The sequence below is a fragment of the Periplaneta americana genome, chromosome 8 (assembly GCF_040183065.1).
Source record: "Periplaneta americana isolate PAMFEO1 chromosome 8, P.americana_PAMFEO1_priV1, whole genome shotgun sequence".
Taxonomy (NCBI): domain Eukaryota; kingdom Metazoa; phylum Arthropoda; class Insecta; order Blattodea; family Blattidae; genus Periplaneta; species Periplaneta americana.
Genome location: NC_091124.1, coordinates 175,131,361 through 175,140,346, shown reverse-complemented (window position 1 = coordinate 175,140,346; position 8,986 = coordinate 175,131,361). Strand labels below are relative to the sequence as shown.

The 8,986-nt window shown below is 38.7% G+C and overlaps 4 non-coding genes across 4 annotated transcripts; all 4 read right to left on the bottom strand.

Annotated features, from left to right (window-relative positions):
* Positions 1-7,459: 7,459 nt before the first annotated feature.
* Positions 7,460-7,532, bottom strand: TRNAN-GUU (transfer RNA asparagine (anticodon GUU)). The gene has a single exon. It is a non-coding gene; the product is annotated as a tRNA-Asn (tRNA).
* A 213-nt stretch (positions 7,533-7,745) lies between these two features.
* Positions 7,746-7,818, bottom strand: TRNAN-GUU (transfer RNA asparagine (anticodon GUU)). Its single transcript has one exon. It is a non-coding gene; the product is annotated as a tRNA-Asn (tRNA).
* A 213-nt stretch (positions 7,819-8,031) lies between these two features.
* Positions 8,032-8,104, bottom strand: TRNAN-GUU (transfer RNA asparagine (anticodon GUU)). The gene has a single exon. It is a non-coding gene; the product is annotated as a tRNA-Asn (tRNA).
* A 213-nt stretch (positions 8,105-8,317) lies between these two features.
* TRNAN-GUU (transfer RNA asparagine (anticodon GUU)) lies at positions 8,318-8,390 on the bottom strand. Its single transcript has one exon. It is a non-coding gene; the product is annotated as a tRNA-Asn (tRNA).
* Positions 8,391-8,986: the final 596 nt, after the last annotated feature.

The window sequence follows — 8,986 nt, the reverse complement described above, 5'->3', positions numbered from 1 at the left end:
AAAAAATAGGAGAAAAACTTGCAAAGCATGTTGATAGTGAATGTCATAAATCTTCAGTACTAAAATGGAACAGTTTTCTGGAAAGTGAACGTAGCGGCATATTCATTTCAAAGCTAAGCAAGAAACACAAAGATGACGTCATATTGCATAACCGCTCAGCTGTGGCAACAATGGCCCGGGTCGCGTTACTTTGTGCTCGGCAAGACATTGGGATTAGAGGTCAACGCGAAACTGTTTCAGATGTCGATAATGATAATCATAAAGCGAATTTTGTTGCAATTTTACAACTTATTAACCCTCACAATTTAGCTGCTCTAGAATTTCATGCTACTCATCTAGGATCTTTTTTAACCCCAAGAATATTTGTTGTTAATAGAGATGGTAGATTTTCGCAGTTGCGATAAATGCAGTGTCCAAATGCTATGTAATCACGTAATTGTGTCTTAGCGAAGGAATTTCATACCTTACGGTGGTTTTATATTCCACGATAAAATGCGAAATTGAGTACAAAATGCGAAATGTATTAGTTTCTACGAATAAGTGCGAAATTATAATTTCACGATTTTTTTTTTATTTTGCATGCACTTTGGCCAGCCTTTAAATTTTTCTTGCACTTGGACATCCTTTGCTTTCTGTTCCAATCCCCTCCCCCCCCCCCAGTTTTAAGCATCTAGAACCGCCAATGATGAAGGAACTGAATTATTGTGACACGCGTAAAACATATCCGAAAGTACGTGTCATCTTCGTGATAGGTAATTCTGTTTTGCGTTGACCGTATGATTACTGTTTTCAAAGTGGGAGCTACTATTTGCTGTCATTCTTATTGTGAGTAGGGGCGGACAAATGACAAGATGTGCATACGAAGATCGGATACGAGTTACCAGCTGGAACATGGCGAAATGATGGAGCACAAAAATACGTAGCTAAGATAAAATATTTAGATACGAAGCACCATAGATAGTAGGCATAAGGGAGTTTAAAAGATCTGGATTGTCAACGATTTTTTAATTTAATAAAAACCCGCCCTAAATAAGGGTTCGAATAGATCGGCCTACTAATCAATTCATAAAGAATAATCATGAAAACCAATTGTGTGACAATTTGAAAGAAAAAAGAGAACATTAAGATAAATGATACGAAAACATAGGAAATAATTTACAATAAAAGTTTGTTGGGTACAAATGATTACTAATTATAGCTAAGGATGATTTTAACACATGAGATCCTATGGAATCAATCGTTGCATCAGAAATTTTAAATTGTTTAAGTTGATTTAAAGTTTCTCGTGGGATCGTGCCACGGGAACCGAACATGAACCCAAAAACTGTCCAATGTGTGATGTGGTATTGTGCTCCAAGATGCTGACAACAAGGCTCATAGATGACTTGTTTTTCACGACACACCTCTTGTGACTGCTGCTCGTGCATCTCGAAACGGATTGTGGGATCAAGAATGACACCCTTATCCTTCTGCCGATCAATTATGATGATATCAGCACGTCTAGTAGAGCCATCAGAAGAGACGCAACCAACCTCCTCATAAACCTCATAGGAAGCATTCTGACGGATTGAAGATGCGATGAGTTTATTTTATTAGGTTATTTTACGACGCTTTATCAACAACTTTGGTTATTTAGCGTCTGAATGAGATGAAGATGATAATGCCGGTGAAATGAGTCCGGGGTCCAACACCGTAAGTTACCTAGCATTTTGCTCGTATTGGGTTGAGGGAAAACCCCGGAAAAAACCTCAACCAGGAATCGAACCCGGGCCACCTGGTTTCGCGGCTAGACGTGCTAACCGTTACTCCACAGGCGTGGACAAGATGCGATGAGAGAACGAACCGTATTATGTCTGTTGATTCGGAACAATTCTCCATGATGGCAGAAACCCAAGACGTGAGGAAGTGTTTCTTGCTCGTCGCATCTTCTGCAACGGGTTGAGTCAAGAGTTCTACCAGGGAGAGTACGTACAGGTATTGTATTACAGTTCATCTTAATGGCTTGCGTCCACTGACTGCTCGAAAGTCCCTTTTTGGTTGAGATCCACGAATTACCTTTCTTCCAGTGAGAATAGAAAACAACTCCCAAACCTTTACTTTTCAGCTTGCTCCATTGATAAAAAGAATCTTCACGCAATGCTAAGAGACGAAATTTCAGATTAAATGAGATCAGATTTAATTTTAATAGGTGGTATACCAATTTACGGGTCTCTGTTGCTGTCTCAAGCCTTCTCACAAGGCTGCAGGTGCCGACGGTAGGTATTCAGGGAATAATCTGCAGCATCTCTGCTATTCAGCTATGAAGCGCACAGCAGATATTATTAAAAATATCACTATCCAATTCAACGGAAGAGGCTCATACGGTCTTTTTCCTCTAACACGGCATGGATGAGACGAACGCTAGTGACTCCTGCTCCATTAGTCTCCTCAGTTCAGTCATCAAACTGACGGAGCGATTTTTCTGTAGACGATTAATAATTGATATAGTTTACCTCCAAATCAGGAATTAACAATTTGACTGTCACCCTGGCTGTTTCACAACGCTCCATGTACTCCGAATGATAGAAGATCTCATTTGGGGATTTAGTACTGCATGAGTCGCGACTGCAGCGTATCTTGATCCCGACAATGTTTGAACAGATAGACTCCTGATAAAGTTATTAGATCTGTGAGCTCCAGATGGATTGGCCCGCCTTATCTCGGCCTATCTTACAGGGTGTACATTCAAAACACAATTATAAAATAGATTTTACTTTGCCAGTCGGCAAATTCAAGTAGAAGTTTCTCCGAGTGTCAGTACTTGAGACCCCTGTTGTTAAATATTTTATAAATTAATTACCTCTTCTTCCGGTATATCGCATAGTTACCTGTACGGTTTATGCATGGAGATGAATCTGTAGTCATGCGGACGAACAAGACCCCTAGATTAGCTAGGCTACTCGCAGATTGTATATGATCTTGAACCACCTCCAACAATCGTTTCATGTTTGAAAGTTCAAAATCAATGTTAAAAATGTTTAGGCACTACAATTTTTTCACTAAGGCCTAGGCTCGAAGATAGGCTTCCATCACCCATGCTGTTTGGGCAATTCCCGTGAATGGACCAAATTAAGTATCTAGAAATAACCATGAACTCACATCTCACGTTCCGTAATAACGTCCAGGACAGCGTTAGAAATACTAGAAAATTAACAGTTAAACTCTGTACCAGGGGCAATTTCTCAGGGCATGCTATGCTTGCTGTGCAAGCCCAATATTTTCGTAGAATGTATATTTCTCAAAATGGCGTTACGTACATTAAAATTTATTTCGATTTTTAGAATACTGTATAGGCGTAATACCATCCGCAGGTTGCACACCGCAAGTAACGCAACGCTTGCTCGTTTCTTGGAGCTACAGGAAAGACGTAGAAATAGCGAGAATATGATGCGCGCAAGTGCCTTCCTCCTTAGTCCGTCCTAGGCGCACATGCTTCTGTTATGTGTTGTTTGAAGCTCTGGTCCGAGAGCTACACCAACGACTATTTAACGTTACACAGAGCAGTATTGACAGCGGGAATGTGCTGTGATTTGCGAGTGCAATGTAATTGTATAAGCGGAATGCATGTATTATTAATTCTTAAACATTAATTTGAAGTATTGCAATGAGTTCGGATTTTGTGTGTTATTGAAACCTTGTTATTAAATCCATTTTCCCGAAGGACTATTCAAGAGAAGACAGACATTATAAAGAATATGTGCGCTCGTTCAGTGCAGCTCAATACAACAATGTGCATTGGTTGGCAGGGTCGAAAAAACTAAATAAACTGTTTTGTTGGCCATGTTTGTTATATTATATCGAACTTCTACATCTGATGAGCGAATATGATCCATGACTCATAATGATTTCATAATTATAAAATAAATTATTTATGTGGCTCTGATTATTTTTATTAATTATGAATTATTATATCCTCCCATCTTCCCCTATGTATAAAAGAGCAAGCCTAACTTTCGTGACTAGCATTCGCCCCTGCTCTGTACTATCCTTATAGCCAAAACATCCCGTATTTTGGTGATAGGATTTACCATATATAAGTATCTCATTTATATTATCATAACATTACTGTATACTACACCTGCAAGCAGCACTTTCCCACATTTTTAAGCTCTAAGTGGTTCAGAACCAGATGATTCAGCTCACTACCATATTCCTTACAGTTTTTCATACACTGGAATTCATGATGAATTAAATTTACAGACTATTGATGAGAACATTGATCAATATAGGCTACATCCGTTGATTTTGAGGAATGCACACTGTTCAAGACTTTTTAAAATCATTGTATGTAGTGTTTTCTTGACAGTCCGGGACAAGTACTTAAATACCTGATACATTTTCGTGACATTTTGAACCCTATAAGGCAAAATGAGTTAAATTGAGTGATAAATTATTTGTTTGCTAGTTAGCTGTGCATATTTAAGATCCTGTCTAACTTCGGTCCAGAGTAAATCAAGTGCTAAAAATTAAAACATCAATCAACGGAGATGGAAGCTCCATAATATAATATAATATAATATAATATTCTGGAGTTTTCGAGTATTTAAAGAGACGGAAAGATCATGTGCTGGAAGGGGAACGGGCCAGGAGGCCTAATCCAAGACTGTTATTGATGGTGTGATGATGATGATGATGATGATGATAATATAATATAATATAATATAATATAATATAATATAATATAATATAATATATTATATATGATAAGCTATGATATGATATATGATGTGATGTGATGTGATGTGATGTGATGTGACCATAAATTAATACAACTTAAAGAAAATGTTTCTCAGGTACATTATATTAGAGTATCTATTTGATATTTACATTGCATTGTAAGTTATTATAGTACATTTAGTAATATATAATTTTAACTCACACATGTAAGGTCAATTAAAACAGTGTTCATGGGTTAGATAATAAACATACAATATATATATATATATATATATATATATATATATATATATATATATATAACACAGTTATATGAACACTTTACAATGATGATAATTAAGATGGGTAAAATTCAGACATGTTTCGGAGGGTGCCCCTCCATCTTCACCAGCGTACACCTGTACCAGCGTCGTGGTAATGTCACTGAAGATGGAGGAGCACCCTCCGAAACATGTCTGAATTTTACCCATCTTAATTATCATCATTGTAAGGTGTTCATATAACTGTGTTTTATATATATATATATATATATATATATATATATATATATATTGTATGTTTATTATATAATTTTAAATTATACAAATATTATGATATATCATAGTATGGTATATTACAGTTCATGATATATAATATGATATATCATGAACTGTAATAATACTATATTATGATATATCATAATACTTGTATAATTTAAAATTATATATTACTAAATATATAATAACTTATAATGCAATGTAAATATGAAATAGATACTCTAATATAATGTACCTGAGAAGCATTTTCTTTAAGTTGTATCAATTTATGGCGATCATTACCAACATATTTGTCATATTCAGTAGCATGTTGTAAAGAAAAATGCCGTTGGATATTGAACTTCTTAATAAGTTGGAGTGTTTTATGCCAAATTAAACACTTTGCTAATCCACTGCTCTCTACCAAAAAGAACTCCTCCTCCCATGATACATTAAAAGCATTGGGAATAGCGGGCCGCTTTAGTGTATGAGCAGAAGCTCCGTCTTCAAAGTTCGCCATCATACTGCAGAGTCACCACTGCACCGACACTGAATGACGTACAGTATGCATACGTCACAGCGCTCGCAAGACTCGCTCTTTAAAGCACAAAGCGCTCATTTCTCAGAATCACGTAATGTGCCCAGCCCTGACCTAGAGTTTTGTAAAGATAATGAATGATAATCATCTGGAATTTGGGATAAATAAAAACACGTTAGGACAACTAAACCGGCAGAGCAGTGAGCGCGAATCCACAAATACCTGGAAAGGAAGCAGATGAGAAGAAACATGTGCGAAGTGATGCAAAGGTAAATCAAAGGGCAACGTCATGAGAAATGAAGAAATGAATAGTGGATGTAGATTATTGCAGACGTCAACTACAAAACAAATGTTGGACAAAGATGGAACCAGGTCAACAATACCTACTTACTTATGGCTTTTTAGAGAAACTGGAGATTCAATGCCGCCCTCACATAAGCTCTCCATTGGTCCCTACCCTGAGCAATATTAATCCAGTCTCTACCATCATATCCCACCTTCCTCAAATCCATTTAATGTTATCCTCCAATCTACGTCTCGGCCTGCCCAAAGGTGTTTTCCCTCCGCCTTCCCAACTAATATTCTATATGCATTTCTGGATTCGCCCATACGTGCTACATGCCCTGCCCATCTCAAACGTGTAGATTTAATGTTCCTGTCAGGTGAAGAATATAACGCGTGCAGTTCTGCGTTGTGTAACTTTCTTCATTCTCCTGTAACTTCATCTCTCTTAGCCGCAAATGTTTTCAAAGTGAGAGTCCAAGTTTCACAACCGGTAATATAACTGTTTTATAAATTCTAATTTTTCAGCCTTTTTTAGAGCAGACTGGATGACAAGAGCTTCTCATTCGAATAATAACAAGCATTTTCCATATTTATTCCGCGTTTAATTTACTTTCGAGTGTTATTTTATATTTGTTACAGTTGCTTCGAAATATTTGAATTTGTCCATCTTTTCGAAGGATATATTTTCACCCGGCCCCGGAACAATTTTTCCCTTGAAATTATTCAAATCTGCTTTACAGGGAGCCTTACCTGAACGACTAGATTTGCATAATATATACGTCACTGTGTACGTTAACAGAAAACCACAATTACAAGTCACACAGAGATTGTGTGCACTCGATGTGGGTGTCTGGCGTTTCGTCAGCCCACGCGAGTTGTGTGGATATAAAGGGAAAGTTGAGACGGTGTCGGGTGGAGTTCCCGGGTAGCTCAGTTGGAAAGAGCGCTGGTACGTTCAGCCAGAGGTCCTGGGATCGATACCCGGCCCCGGAACAATTTTTCCCTTGAAATTATTCAAGTCTGCTTTACAGGGAGCCTTACCTGAAAGACTAGATTTGCACGATATATTTTCAATTTTTATATTTCCATATCGTACCATATTCTGGCCACATAGCTCTCCATTAGTCTCTACCCTGAGCAATATTAATCCAGTCTCTATCATCACATCCCTCCTCCCTCAAATCCATTTTAATATTATCTTCCCATCTACGTCTCGGAATCCCCAAAGGTCTTTTTCCCTCCGGTCTCCCAACTAATACTCTATATGCATTTCTGGATTCGCCCATATATGCTATATGTCCTGCCCATCTCAAACGTCTGGATTTAATGTTCCTAATTATGTCAGGTGAAGAATACAATGCGTGCCAGACTTCTTTACATCTGAATAATTTCGAGGGAAAAATTGTTCCGGGGCCGGGTATCGAACCCGGGACCTTTGGTTTAACGTACCAACGCTCTACCAACTGAGCTACCCGGGAACTCTACCAGATACCGATCCGATTTTTCCCTCTATATCCACAGACCTCAAAGTGGGCTGACAACCGTCAAGCAACCAACGTTGAGTGCACACTAACTCTGTGTGACTTAAATTGTGGTTTTCTGTTAACTAACAGTGACGTGTATTATGCAAATCAAGCTTTCAGGTATAACTCCCTGTAAAGTTGATTTGAATAATTTCGAGGGAAAAATTGTTCCGGGGCCGGGTATCGAACCCGGGACCTTTGGTTTAACGTACCAACGCTCTACCAACTGAGCTACCCGGGAACTCTACCAGATACCGATCCGATTTTTCCCTCTATATCCACAGACCTCAAAGTGGGCTGACAACCGTCAAGCAACCAACGTTGAGTGCACACTAACTCTGTGTGACTTAAATTGTGGTTTTCTGTTAACTAACAGTGACGTGTATTATGCAAATCAAGCTTTCAGGTATAACTCCCTGTAAAGTTGATTTGAATAATTTCGAGGGAAAAATTGTTCCGGGGCCGGGTATCGAACCCGGGACCTTTGGTTTAACGTACCAACGCTCTACCAACTGAGCTACCCGGGAACTCTACCAGATACCGATCCGATTTTTCCCTCTATATCCACAGACCTCAAAGTGGGCTGACAACCGTCAAGCAACCAACGTTGAGTGCACACTAACTCTGTGTGACTTAAATTGTGGTTTTCTGTTAACTAACAGTGACGTGTATTATGCAAATCAAGCTTTCAGGTATAACTCCCTGTAAAGTTGATTTGAATAATTTCGAGGGAAAAATTGTTCCGGGGCCGGGTATCGAACCCGGGACCTTTGGTTTAACGTACCAACGCTCTACCAACTGAGCTACCCGGGAACTCTACCAGACACCGATCCAATTTTTCCCTCTATATCCACAGACCTCAAAGTGGGCTGACAACCGTCAAGCAACCAACGTTGAGTGCACACTAACTCTGTGTGACTTAAATTGTGGTTTTCTGTTAACTGCAAATCAAGCTTTCAGGTATATCTCCCTGTAAAGTTGATTTGAATAATTTCGAGGGATACCCGGCCCCGGAACAATTTTTCCCTCGAAATTATTCAAATCAACTTTACAGGGAGTTATACCTGAAAGCTTGATTTGCATTCTTTACACCTGTTCCAATCTGGCCGCGAATATTGACGGGACTAGACTCGGTACATGGTTCAAGACATACAGCACTGAGGATACTATCCGCAACTGACGTACTCATTCGTCAGAGTAAAAGTAGCAGCCATGCCCATCTCCAATCTCTCACATAGCCAAAATTCAACCAACTTTCCTTCCCTTTCTCCGAGGAGATTGATGATGCTTTGACTCGGAACATGGATCGCTGATCCAGAATTTAAGATGATGTTAGTAGCAAGCGATGCACTCAATCATCATCACCAGAATAACAATCATGCCCACTGCTAATCTCTAAACAGCCATGA